Source organism: Nelumbo lutea, chromosome 7 (genome assembly GCF_056320005.1).
Source record: "Nelumbo lutea isolate HS-2025 chromosome 7, American lotus-T2T, whole genome shotgun sequence".
In the NCBI taxonomy this organism is placed as follows: domain Eukaryota; kingdom Viridiplantae; phylum Streptophyta; class Magnoliopsida; order Proteales; family Nelumbonaceae; genus Nelumbo; species Nelumbo lutea.
Window position 1 is genome coordinate 21,831,023 of NC_142690.1, and position 15,187 is coordinate 21,846,209.

Consider the following 15,187-nt stretch of genomic DNA (forward strand, 5'->3'; position numbering starts at 1 on the left):
TAAGTTTATTTTTAATTATATTGTTACTTTTGTTAATTTTCAATTTCTATTTTAATTATGAAATATCTAAAATTCAAGTAACTTATATGAAAAAATTCTCACGTGCAATGCATGTGCTTCATTACTAGTAATATGGAAATGGACGAAGTGTCTCTTTCTCCTTATTTACTTGACATACAAGATTGATTCATTTATGCATGAATTGTGAATAAACATAAGAAATAAGATTATTTTTTAGTAAATGATCTATTCACTTGAAAATTACATACATTTAGGGCAGATGCACATATGAATTGAGCTTTTTACGAGTTATTTAAGCTTGACTTGTAAATAGCTTGATTTGGTTCGGTCTAAATTGAGTTTCGAACCAAGCTCGAGTCCAACATATAGGCTTGTTTACTAATCAAGCCGATCTTGAGTCCAACGAAGCTTGGCTCATGAAGCTTGCGAGCCTAATTAAGTTTATATTATATATGATATTTTTAATGTATATAATTTTTTAATTTTTTATAGTATAATAAGAAATATATATATATATATATATATATATACACACACACACACTCATTGTCGAGCTCAAGCCGATCCAAGCTCTAGCAAACTTTGAGTTCATGTTTCTAGCTTGAATCAAGCTTGAGCCCAAACTTGAGCCTCATATTTTTTTTTTGCCAAGTCGAGCTTAAATAGCAAAATATTTGGCTTGGCTCAGCTTGAATCTACCCCTAGATACATCCAATCAATTCTTTTGTATAATACATCTCTTACAAGAAATTATTATTATTTTTGTATATCACTTCTGTTGATTCTACATTTTTTGATGATAACAAACACAAAGAGAATACTAATGGTGTGTCTAAGTGTGCATCAATCTTTATCAAGCTTCTATGTACTAAATGAGTATTAAAAGCTAAAATGCTACAAATGAAGAAGTGGAAGCTTTGTTGAGTTTGCTTGATGCCCATCCTACAAAGTTCATCTATACCATCATCAACACCTTTCTAGCTGAAGAAGCTCTAAGCATATCAAGCATCAAGGCTAATGAGGAATTGAAGGGTTTTGCAATTGCTAAAGAATGATCTGTTACTACATCTCAACAAGGATAAAGGATGACTACATAAAGTTGTACTTAATTGTTTTTATTTTTTAGAACCTTCATGTAATTAGTTATGAGATGTACTCCATAGTAGACCTGTTCACGGGCTGGGCTTCGAGCCTAACTTACATTGTGTTGGGCTTGGGCTGGGCTCCATTCAAAATTTGTTAAAAACCAAGCCCGAGCCCGACCCATGAACAGGTCTACCAATAGATGCTCAACAAGATTGAAGTCAATTAAATTATCCTTAGAAACCAAAACCCTGACTGGGTTTGGTTCCTTGGCTTTGCTGAGCTTAAACAAGTTAATAAGTTAATAAAATACTTATTGAAAGCAAATGGTAGTGGTTCCAAACCTCTAGACTTAGTTTTCCAAGGTTTCTAAGTTTTTGGATTGTTTGTCAAGAAAATTGGACCTGATTGTGAGAAGTAGTCGACTACCCAGAAAGATGTGTCCGCTAACTATGAGTGCCGAAGCATGCATTGCTAGGACTGTGAGAAGTAGTTGACTGTCCTAAGAAAATGTGTTGACTAATTGTGACAGCCAAGACATGCAAAACTCTTAATATGAGAAGACATGCAAAACTTTTAATATGAGAAGACATGCAAAACTCTTTAGATCGGATTGGATTAGAAAATAGGATCTGATCAGAAATCGGATTGGATTCGAATCACCCTTACCCGATTTGATATATATATGTTATTTATTTATTTATATATATAACACATATATGTTATTTATTTATTTATAAATATATTATTTATATTGAATTATTGTAAATTTGTTAAATTAATTATTTTCTTTATAAAAACATGTATATATATGATGAAAATAGTTGTAAGGATACTTGTATTTTTTTTGTTTTTCGTTTTTAAATTATTATATTTTATTTTTCTTTTAATAATTTATTAATTTTTTAAGAAATTTAAATCAGATCGGACCAAATCTGAAAATTTGATTTCTTCATCGGATTCATATTTGAATCCATACTTATGAGATCTGATTGGATTGGATTGGCTCGTAATAGTGTCAAGTCGGATTCAGATATACCTTGATTCGAATCTGATCTAATCCATTTGCATCCCTAAATCAAGACTTGTGAAAAACAACTAGTGCATACTTTGTGCATATTGTAAAGTTGTTTTTAAGAGAGAGAAATTTGAGCTATAGTCATTTTGAGGATCTCTGTGCTCCATCAGTGTTAGAGGTCAGTTTTCATTGAAAAACCTTTGAGCTTATTCTCATCCATAAGTTGGGATTTTCCTCCCTGAGTTGAGCATTTGTAGAGAACTCGAGCAATTAAATTTAGTTTGTGTTGTATTGCTTATATTTACTTATTGAAAGGTTACTCTTGCTATATATTTTCCTTTGTGCTATATTAGTAAAGAATATTTAAGCACCTCTATTAAGGTTTTGTTGAACACCATTAGTGTTCAACTTATTAAATACCATTTAAGGTCTTGTTGGCACCTCTGTTAAACCCAACTACAAGGTATTGTACACACCTAGAAGCCTTGCTAGTTTTGGTCTTGTTGGCGCCATGTAAGTCTACCTAGTTTAGGTATTGTTGGCACTTGGGAAGTCGATTCGGTTAGTGGAAATCTTCAATGGTGGTTTGAGGTAGAGGATGTAGGCAATGTTGTCCAAACCTCTATAAAATTTAGTGTCTTGTGTTTTTTTTTTTTGTTTTTTTTTGTTTTTTTTTTTTGCTTTTCAAGTTTGCAATTCACTTTTATTTATGCTAACTTTCTCATAACTACAATACTTGAATCCTTGAGATTTAGCAAATTTTTTTCAACTTTTTTTTTTTTATTTTAATTTGCAAGATACAAGGTTAATTAGTGCAGTTAATGAGCTATAACATTACTAATCCTACTAATTGCACTAATTATTACTAACTACTTTATTTATATTATTTTGTTGTTAGGGGTATAGTTAGTCAATTGTTAGAAAACTTAAGGGTACCCGAAGGGAATATACAAACAGTAAAGGTATACTTAGTCAATTTCGCAAAACTCAGGGGTAGTTTAAGATATCTACATTTCAGTAGTTAGACCTGTTATTGAGATTCTGGTAGCAACTAATCACTGCTTCAATCTCAAGTTGATTGTAGTTTTGATAGCTAGTCTATCTCTTAGCTACAGGTTTAATTGTTCAGCAGTTTGGTTAATCAAAGAGTAACATCTTGATTAATTGCTAAGTTAAAATAACCAAGGCTAGAACCTCCACTACATCTTAATTGTCAAGAAGGATTTGGTTCAATTTGATATGAAAAGTCTTGAGCTTGCTTGTCAAGAGTCTAAGAATTCATATTGAATTCTAAGACAATCACAGTTTTTGAAGGTTTACCCAATTCACCCCCTCTTAGTTAAGGCCATTGATCCTAACAAGTTCATATAAAATGATAATGTTGAATAAACTAGATACTCATACTTACGAGAGCACAAAGTTTTTTTCCCTTATTATAAAAACATTTTAATTAGGGTAAATCACAGAGACCTCCCGCACTACAGGGTTAGTGACAATTCCCCCCTAAACTTTCATTTGTGGCAAAAACCCCCTTAAACTTTCACTTTGCGACAAATACCCCCTTCGTTAGAGTTTTGTTAATTAACTTTGAAACAAACTCTCATTTGACTCTTTAAATTTTTTTATATCCCCAAACTACCATTTTTCTTATTTATTTGAACAATTTATGGTTCAATTAGTTTTCTAAATATATACTATTGAAGCCCTCTCAGTTGCTTTAATAGATCACTGCAGATTTATGGCTAGACTCAATATTCAGATGAAATGATAGAGGTTTCTTTTTTATAAATGTAAATTTAAGGTTGTATTCGGTTTTTCTTGATTCATTGGAGAAAGGAGTGGATAATTTTCTTATTTTAAGATGAAGAGAGACATTCATGTCAGTGAAATGAAATGATAATTTAAAGAATTTTTCTATGTCAATGAAATGATTCTTGTTATTTTAGCTGGTTTCATTTAGAAAAAATATCGGAGGTATTTTTGGGTTAATTAGGGTTTAAGAGAAATGGGCAAGGAAAAGAAAATAAGAAAAATTGGTGTGAGTATTTTGCTAATTTGATGCATTCCATCACTTGATGGCGGCCAAGGAGCATTTGTCACAAAGTGAAAGTTCAAGGGGGTAATTGTCTAACCCCATAATACAAGAGGTCTTTATAATTTACCCTTTTAATTATTAATTAAAATCTCTCTCTCTCTCTTTCTCTCTCTCTAGTTTAAGTTTGATACCTCGAAGGCCCAAACCCAATGTAGTGGTAAATCTTAAAATTGGGTAGCTAATTAATTTACAGCTTGTATGTACATCATAAATGAAAATTATAAAATAATATTTTCCTCACAATTTATTTCATAAATATCACTATGACGAAACAAGTCAAGTACTTGGGTTCACGTTTGGTAGCCTAGGAAGATAGGGGCGTGCTGTATGAGAAGGGATTAGGTGAACTTGATAGCTGTGTTTCAGGCGGAACCATCACAATGCCCCAGGACCCAGGCCGGGGCTGGGCATAAGTTGTGGGCCATATGCATGTTATGGCTGGAGTAGGGCATTGTGATTGGTCCCACAGTCCGAAACATAGCTATCAAGTTCAAAATATTGATATACTCTAATATGCCAGAAGGGATGGATGGGATACTTAATCCTGCGCTTTTCAGTTTTTTCAATTGTTTTTTACTAATTTTAGAGAAAGGTCATTTTATATTATTTAACTATTAAAATAAAGGTTTTCTTAAAATGCCTTAAAATAGGTGTTTCGGTACTTAAAAGATACGATACAATATGTCTCATACCGAGTTTATCGTATTGAAATTTTGAACCTTGTGATTGATTCAACTATTTTGCATGAGAAAGTTGATGGCCTTCTCTTCTTTGATTGTCTGTCTTGAAGTCTGAATGGGGAAATTGCTTTTTGAGTTTTGTCTCTCTTGGAGGAAGACTTCTCTCCTTTTGGCGTTTTCAAAATCTTTTCGCCATTTACAAAGGCCTCTTGAGGTGTATCCTCCCACTTTTCAGTATTCCCTCTTTTCTCATTAGCAGTTTTTAGTTTGTTTCCTGGTGAAGTGCTTGTTCTCTGATTTTTATGTTCGGCCCTAATCGGTTTTTGGCTGCTTTTTTGTTTGTGTCTTGGTAATTATAATATGAGTATTAATGAATGAATTTTGTCATTTTCTGGCTTCCAAAAATAAAAGATAAAAAGTCAAAGCTCTGTTTGCGAAGAGTGAAAATACAAATATAAATATGTACGTTGCAAAGCCTGGTAAATGGTCCATATTTTAAACCTTATATTTGCTCTCTTAGCTTTAGATTTAAGGCTAAACTCAATTTGGATATTATAGATATCTTATTATTAATATATATTAATTTAGCAAGCAATGAATATGTAAATTGAATTGAATAAGCAAAATAGAATTACAAGAATATCCTTTACACATATTATGACTCGATGGGCCAGGCCAATCAAACTGCACCAGATTTGGGTTAAATAATCAAGACTCTAACCTGACTTTACTACATCTTAATAAGCATGATTGGCTGGACCTGACCTGACCTGACCATGTAGGGGTAAGTCATGTTGAATTTACCATTTAACTTGACTTATTAACATTCCTGTACAACTTAATATATATAAAAATATTATATATATTTTTTATACTAGACTAATATTAAATAAAAATTTTGATTTGTAAAAAATCATAGTTTTATAATTAACATGTGTCTCTTTATTAACAGAAAATGTACAAGTCTAAGCCCGAGCTGTACACAAAATATTTTATTTTCAATATATTTTTATAAACTAATATTATATTAATTTAATAATAATTTAATAAATTATTAAACTAATTTATATTTCCTAATATATTATATATATATAACATAAGTACTATTTTATAGGTGTAATAGTATCGGGTTGAGCTTATTTGAGAAAGCCCGAGCTTGAGCCCACGAGGTTGAAATTTTGTCTAAGCCTAAAATATAATGGGTTAGGCTGGGCTGGGTCGGGTTGTCGGGTTACCCAGTCCATGAATAGGTCTAATTGTATATATAAACAATTGTATACATAAAAAATCATATGAAATAAAAATTTAAACATCTTTTTCATTTTTTTTTAAATGGACCTCTCATAGCTTGTCATGGTCTGTGGCCTGGCCTGGTCTAAGGCTTAGACCATGGATCAGCCCGGCCCATGGCACGACACGGGCGTATGTGGGCTCGGGCTGTGGGTCGTGCCGAATTGACCCCCCAAATTAGCTTTTGTAATTATTTTTATTCATTTAAAATTAATCAAAATTTCATTTAAAAATAATACAAAAAATAACAATTATTAAAATTACTATAAATTATTAATAAAACAAAATTTATTAAAAAATATTTGTTCATATTAAATTAACAATAATTATTTTCTATAAATCAACATTAAATGAGAAATACAATTATTAAAATTTTAGATATTAACAATAACTTTGAATACTTTTAGTTAATTCACAACAAATTTTGATTATTAATTTAATATTAACTAGTAGTAAATAAAATTATTAAATCTTTCAGATTTTCTTGTGCATCGCACGGGTCCCCGCTAGTTAAGATAAACTTTGATGCCTCAGCCAATCGACATGGAGAGCGCACTATTGGTGGATTGGCTCGTGATCCTTATGGTGACATCTTAAATGCCTTTTGTAGGTGTTTGGGTCTAACATCTATCAATGTTGTGGAAGCATGCATGATAGCACTCAAAGATCATTGGCCTAACAGGGTCTGTCTTCCCTCCATAGAAACCTTAGCTTGATCATTGAGATGCAGAATCAATGTTCAATACTCTCATACCTTTAGAGAAGCTAATGCAGCTGTGATAGACTTGCTACTCTTGCCCATGTTGATTTGGACCTGTCAAGGACAGTGTTGGATGGTGTTTTTATTGCTATTTGTTTGAGTAATTGTTGGGGAAGGGCTACCCATGCCTCTCTTTCTTGAGTAAAATACCCCTTTTTTGAAATATGATCTCTCTATTGTGAGGGTATAAAATGTAATTTAAATGCTATTGTTCAATGCATTCAATTCCCTCTCATAAATCACACATTTAAGGTATTAACTCCCATTCACCATCATTGAATCATATATTTAAAATATCTTTATTTATTCTCATAACTAAATTCCACTAATTAAATCCATATGAAAAATATAATATTTTCATCTAGGTGGTGGTAAGAAATTAAACCATTTTAAGTCAAATGAGCCAACTCATGTTGCCATAATTAAATAATATAAAATTCAAAAATAGATAAAATGCAAAAAATAGAAATTAAAGAAAATTTTGGAACACTTTTAACAACATATATTTGACATGTTAAATAATAATAATAAGTATGGCAAATAATAATTATTTTTATTAATGATGGAAATGGAATATAAAATTTAAAGATAATTTGAAATAAAACTATTTTCCTATAAATCTCATATATAAGTTATATTCTCTCATTAAATCCTATATTGAACACAAATTTTTCTCATTATTACTGACTAAATTCATAATATTAACTTTATTACTATAAAAATGAATATTTTAAAAAATTATTCAAAAACAAAACCATTTTCTTTCCCTCTTGGGGGTGGGTAAGCAATTCAACCATTTGGGATTAAATGGGTTAATCAACAATGTCATAATTTAACAATAAAAAATTAAAATAAATAAAATATAAAATATAGAAAAAGAAAAAGAATTAAGCATATCTCTAATATAATATATTCATTATACTAAACAAAAATAAGTATGAAATATAAGAAGTATTATAATAATTAGATCTTTATCAAGTTACAATTTTAACTTTCTTTTTTTTGTTGTTGTTCATAAAGTTTGCATTATGCTATGCAAAAACTAGCTTCAATGGTAACTGCATGGGTATTTTGGACATTTGTGTGCCTCTTGCTAGAGGATTCTAAGAGAGAGGGTCTACTTGCAACTGTATTAGAAAGTTCAAGGGAAGCGATTGCAATTACCAAACTTTAGGGGAGATTTCAGCAACAGTTAGAAACTTCAAGGTAGGTTTCAATAATTTATCATTTTCTAAAATTAACAAAAAAAAAAAATGAAAATGAAACTACTTCCATCCAAGTGGTGGCTAAGCTAATTCGACCATCTTGGGTCAATTGGGTGAATCTATGTGGGCCATTTCTCTGACATTTTATATTAATCATAATAAACAAAAATAAGTGTCATAAACAAGAATTGTTTATATCGATAATAGAAATGAAATTGGTTTCCTATTTGGTCTAGATCAGCAATTCAACTTTTAATTCAAATGTGCCAATATTTGATGTCATAATTAAACAATAAAAATTAAAAAAATAATAAAACTGAAAAGAATACATAAATTTTGCCAAAAAAAAAAACATTTGGGCACATCTCTAATATTGTATATTCATCATATTAAACAAAAACAAGTGTCATAATTAAGAATTATTTTTATGCACATGGAAATATAACAAATGTAAAAAATGTAATTTTAATTTAGTCCTTTTTTAATTGTGAGGACAAAAAATGTATTTTGAACTATTATTTTTCACCTCATTCAAATCCCTCTCATTAAGTCATATATTTGAGGGGCCAATGCTCATTCTATCTCATTATATGATATACTTAGGATATTTTTCCCACCAATAAATTTTGTTATTAGATCTATATCAATACTTCTAACAATAAATCTCATTTTTTTTTCAAAGTTGAACAAAAAAAAATGAATTGTCCTTCTGTCTAGGTGGTGGATAAGCAATTCAACCATTTGGGTCAAATGGGTTAAGCCATGACGTCATAATTATATAATAAAAATTAAAGAAAGATAAAAACAAACAATGCATAAAGTTTGTAGAAAACATTTGGGACATCTTTAATATAAAATTATTTATATACATAGAAATATATACAATATTTAAAATAATTTGAATGTGTATTACTATTTTCATTATCTAAAATTGTCACATGCAAAATATGCACAAATTATATATATATATATATATATATATATATATATATATATATATATATATATATATATATATATATTAAAAGTTCTAACCAATCAAATGGTTTTTATCAAATTCATGGGGGACTTTTTCAATTTCCCGGCAGCATGGTTTTTCCTATATATAATATTTATATATATATATATCATATAATATGAAGTATTTTTTCCAAAGTTTGTAGCCCTGCAAGCTCGACCTGGGTCTGCATATACAGGGCCGGGTTAGACAGAGACCCGGGCTATGCCCCTTATAATAGTTGATAAGCCTAGCCTGGACCATGATCACCCCAATTCTTGCCCCACAAATACATCATTCTTTTTTTTTTTTACAAATATATCATTATTAGAATATGAAACTTGCTCAATTCAAGCATCATTTTGAACTCATCCTCATTGAGTAGAGCTCCAAAATAGAAGATTCTTTTGACTTTTAAGAACCCACAGTAAATCTCAAGGACAATTTTTCCAAAGCTTGAGTTCAACCAAGGTCTTGTCAACCTGTACATTAGAAAATTTCCAAAATAACATGTAGATGTCATCCCTTATCATCAGTTTGAGGAACATAAATTCCTATTTCAACTGAGTCAATCCATTATAATTGCTCATGTACATCACACAAGACAACATGATGATCATGTTGGTTCATTGGATTGTCAATCATACCAACTGACTAGTTGCAACTTTTCATGTGAAAAAGTTGAAGAACAAGGAATTCAAATTTTATAATTTCCATAGTCGACAGTCTTTCTTAGAGTCTGTCAATGATATTTTCTAAATTCAAAGGCCACCCAGGTCACTTAAGAACTTGAGAAGCCTTAACAGAATCATATATAATTATCTGTCAATAATAAAAGAGGGGAAAAATTGGATTCAAGTAATCACCACCATATAATTTATATTGTTGAAATTTACCAACCTAATGGGGGATATCTGTTTTAAAGTGTGGAGGATGTTGATCCTTTCATGAAATGTTTAGCTTTGGTTTCAGTTCATATAGAGGAAAATCTGGTAAGTTGGGGTTTGGAGAAGAAAGAGAGGGTGAGGATGAGATGAACAGAGAAAATAGGAGAGAAAGAAACAAGCGTGCAATTTTTGGGTTCATGTGGCTACACAAATAAATAAATAAATACTAATGGTGGGTTCTCTTAAGTATCACATATGTGAGAAGGCACCACTGTTTAAAGAACAGGTGGCAGTCATTCATTGGGTCTATGCCAAAACAAGTGTCAGTCATTCATTGGGTCCGACAAAGTCTTTTACAAGTAGTCTACAACAGATCCGGGTTTGCCTAAACCATAATGTGGAAGGTTCACACCATCTAGGTGAAATCATGTAGCCATAACATGACTATGCATCCCTATAAAGCACAAAGTGTGTCTTAAACGGAATCGGCTTCAGTCAGGGCAAAGCCCGTTCGAACAACCTTTACTACATATATATATATATATATATATATATATATATATATACAAACATATATGCATGCATATGATTAGGCCAGTCTTAGCGGGTTCAAGCTATTTAAAGGCTAGGCTTGAATCCAGTCCAAAAAATATATATAAAAGCCTAAACTTTTGGACTCAGACCCAACTCATATAAAATTGCAGGCTGGGTCGGACCGAGCTCGGTTGTACTTGCCCAAGTTGCAACCCTACCTAAAACACATGCATTCAAATGCTTACACACCTCACTTGGCACCAAAGACATGTAAAACATACAAAGAGATCCCACTTATTTAAGCTTGGACAACTTCTTTCTTAAGATTAGGTGAAAATATAAAGTTGTAATCTCACAAAAGTAATTATAGAAAAGAGTTTTTTTTTTTTTTTTTTGAGGGGGGGTGGTTTCTTTACCTTTTTATTTATTTTTATTTTTTTGATAATTAAGGGTCTTCTACGATGTGCCTATACACCCACTTGAAATCCTTGACTAAACTGCTACATCTCCATTTCCTATGAAGGGAATTTATTTATTCATTAGACCCTCCCTCATCTTACTTAAATATGAAAAAAAAGGTGTATTATATGTTAGAAATGTGCATGTCTCTATACTTTCAACCTTGGATATATCAATTATATCATACTAATAAGCTAGCAAGGTACAAAATTGACCAAGATAGGCCGGATATGATGAACGTATTGACTAATACATTTGTTCAATGAATTTCAAAATCTCACCTAACTTTTCAATTTTATATTTTGAATTTCAAAACCTCAGGCTCTAATTCATTTATACCCATAGTTGGCTCTATTTATGCATAATGCCATCATAATCAGATCCTTTCGTTGCTTGACCCTTCCCATTTCTCAATCACTACTACTCTCTACCCAAATTTCTGATCATGTGTCTATAAATTGCTACGGGTTTGCCTCATCCCTAACCCGACTCAATTACCGTGACCCGAATCTGATCCTATCCAATCTGTTATAGACATGGTATACTTATGCTTAACCAAGGCCATTTATACAAGTGCTTCAATGTTGCAATGTCAATTGGTCAAGGTTTGATATAATCTCACCTCTATCTAAACCCAATTAATAACCGGATTATTGATTAACCATGGTTTTTAAAACCGACCCGGTGATTGAATCGGTTAAGGGTTCAGTTATCGGTTTGAATGGTTCGATTGTTTGACCCGAACGATTGGCCCGTTCTGACAAAAAAATATGAAAAAAATTGAAAAATGGTCAAAACCATTCTAACGGTTAACTGGCAGGTTCAGCGATTTATTGACCAAAACCAACGGTTTTGGAGAAAAACAGAACTGGTCAGGTGACCAGTTCCTGGTTTTTCCGGTCCGGTCTAGTTTTAAAAAACATGCGACTAACCCTCACCTAACCCGAAATGATCTAGTCAATATGGCTATCTTATTTAACCTAACCACGGACAGAAAGGTTATAATTAGTTTGATAGAAAATAAGAGAAACAGAAAGTTGAGGGAAATTTTAATTCTAATGGAAGTTCTTTCTGCAATTGGATCTGAGGCTTATGCATGAGGTTCATCTCGTTTGACTCTATCCCCTCTTATGTGAATGGAATCAGCCTGCCTAGATCTAGTTTCATACTTTCAGCTATTAACAAAGGATGTTAAGCACTTTTCCTCAAGGATTTCAGCAATCAACACTTTCTTTTGTTTTGGCTCTACAATGGAGCCTGTAATATCTTTAGTAGGGTCTCTTGTTCCAGCTTCTTGTCAAACCAACCAATTTCAAATACATGTAATTGTTTGAAGGGTCACTTTCTTCATGAAAAAGTTGGAAGAATCCACACGCTTTATAAAGTTTCTTTCTTTCTTCTTCTTTATGTGATTGTTACTGAACTCAGAATTCACTTTTCTTTGCTTTTCTGATGCGACTTCAGCCCCCATAAGGGCAGGGTGCCAATTAGCAGGGTTAGTGATAGCAAGGAGGCACATATAGGCAGGTCTGCTGGTATTCACAACATGGAGAGCCTGTTATCAGACCTCTTATGGGCAAGGTTCTAAATATCAATACGCCCGATATGTCAGTAGAGACGTATTGATCAATATCAATATCTTTTTTTACTTTTTTTTTTATATTTTTTTCAAAATCAGTTCAGGGGGGCAGTTTAGGGCTCCTCCACCCCCTGAATCGGTCAGAACCCTGAAACGATACATATTGGCTGATACAGGCAGATACATGTCAATACCTTAAACCTTGCTTATGGGTTTACACTTTGAACTCACCTTCTCGAAAGAGCACTAAGGGTCTCATTTGATTAGAGATTGGAATCGAAATGGCCTATTCCCCTATCTGTTTGGTTCAAATAGGAATTGGAGTCAGATTCTAATTGATGCTATTTGGTTTGTCAAGAGGTTGGAGTCGGAATCAACCATCATTTTCAATTTTGTCCCTAATAATAATAAAAAAAAGAACATATAAAGAGATAAAAACCCATGAAAATCCAAATACAACACAATCCAATTAACACGTAAAGAGATAAACAGATAGATTGAGATTCAATTAACATAAAAAGAGATAAAAATCATAAACAAAATGCAACCCATTAAAAAATCATTAAGTCTTCCCATTCAAGTTCAGTTGCAACCAAACACGTGGAAAATTCCGATTCCGGACCCCTGTTCCTGTGAACCAAGCGGACCATGAATAATCAACTGAACCACTGGGTCGTCGGCATGAGAAATCGTTTGGTTGGTATTTAGGAGGCCAGTTCGAGGGTAACACAAGTTTGAGCAATAATAAGTTCCTTTGTATAAATCAATTTAGCTTTACATAACGAAATTGGTCCCCTACACCAAACAAATCAACCCATGAGTTATAAATTCTAACCACATCGCCCATTTCATGGTTTGAATTAGTCCTGGTCATGTGGAACAGTGTTTGAAAGAGAAATGTGGGAACCCAAGTGAACGTAGACAGAAAAACAAAACGACATTATCAGACATCGGTTTCATATTCATCTCTGATCATTGACTTGGCAAGGTGATACTTGGTAATGACTTTGATGTTTCCAGGAAAGGCCGACCCTGTTGCACTGGTCCTTACGACTTTTTTCTTTTCTCGCTGGTCCATGGCGTCTATAACACTAGTCTATACCACCTAAAACACTTCTATACATGCAAAAACGCACACTATCATTCTCATGCAAGCACATATTTTGCAATGAACCCACCGTTGTTTCTGGGTCACCGATATCACAATGTTTATGTTTTGGTGCATATTGTATGATATATATCGATTTTCAGGGTCACCGATATCACAATGTTTTGATGCATATTGTATGATATATATCGATTTTCAGGGTCACCGATATCACGATGTTTTGGTGCATATTGTATGATACATATCGATTTTCAGGACCACTGATATCACAATGTTTTGGAGCATATATCGACTTTCAGGGTCACTGATACATGCACTCGACCTATTTGGAATCCCATGTTTTAGCACCAGTTGACGAGGCCCAATGTGCAAAAATATATATATAAGGGCAATATATTGTGTTAGGCCAAATTGGTCAAGAGTCAAGACATCAGAATCAACCCTAACTAAAACCCGTTTGATACGAAGTTGGCATTTTACAATCTTTCACTCAACCCAATCCAACCCTATATTTTACCCCTATTTTTTGGGTTTGGCCAAACCCAAGATAAAAATAATGGACTGAAATTCATTGGGTCACCCCAGATGAATTCATCCGGTCAACATCAGCTTGAATTTTGGGCTGCGGTGGATTTCCTCCATCATGGGCCCCAATCATCGGTGGGTCCTCATCTTTACTACTTTTATGAATGTAGTTGAGGATGGTAAACGATCTAGCAGCCTTTAAAAACCCAGACCGGAGGTTGAACCATTCTTCCCTCCAGGTCAATGAATGGATTGCCCGTTCAACCATCTGAGTCAATGAGCCAACCGATCATATATCATGTCACTAACATAAAAAAAAAAAAAAAAAAAAAATCCAAACTAATATAAGAAACGAGTAACCCATTAAACAGATAAGATGGGTCAACGGTTCAATCATCTGAGTCAAAGGCCGAACCAGTTTCACGCGGATGATCATGGGCCAGGAAATTTCCGATCCCAGCATCATGTCAAACTAACCCTTTAATGCAACATCATGAAAATACATAAATCATGCTAAACCACTGGGACCCACATTGACTATCATCCAAGAGGTTTTTTCAAGTTGAACGGCACCTTACCTATTATTTCTGAGAGATTACGTGGGCTGAAAATTTTCAGTTTTGGGAAAATCTGGGCCCCGCACTACGACCCCATACACCTGATGCCCACAACCGTTGGATTGATGGAAAATTTATCCTGTCCGTGCAACAATTGGGTCTCTCTCTGTCTCTCTTGAATAAATCTTCCACAGATTTTCCAGACAACTAGTGTCGGCATTCCAATACACAGTGACACGCCATGAAAAAAATAGTATATTTCTATCTCAATGAGAAAACCGGGAAAAAAGGGGAAGAAAGAGAATCAAAAGTTGTAGTACTGAATAAGGATGAATAAATGAACCAATTGCTGTGGAGAAGGAGATGGATATTTGGTTGATGTGGGTCCG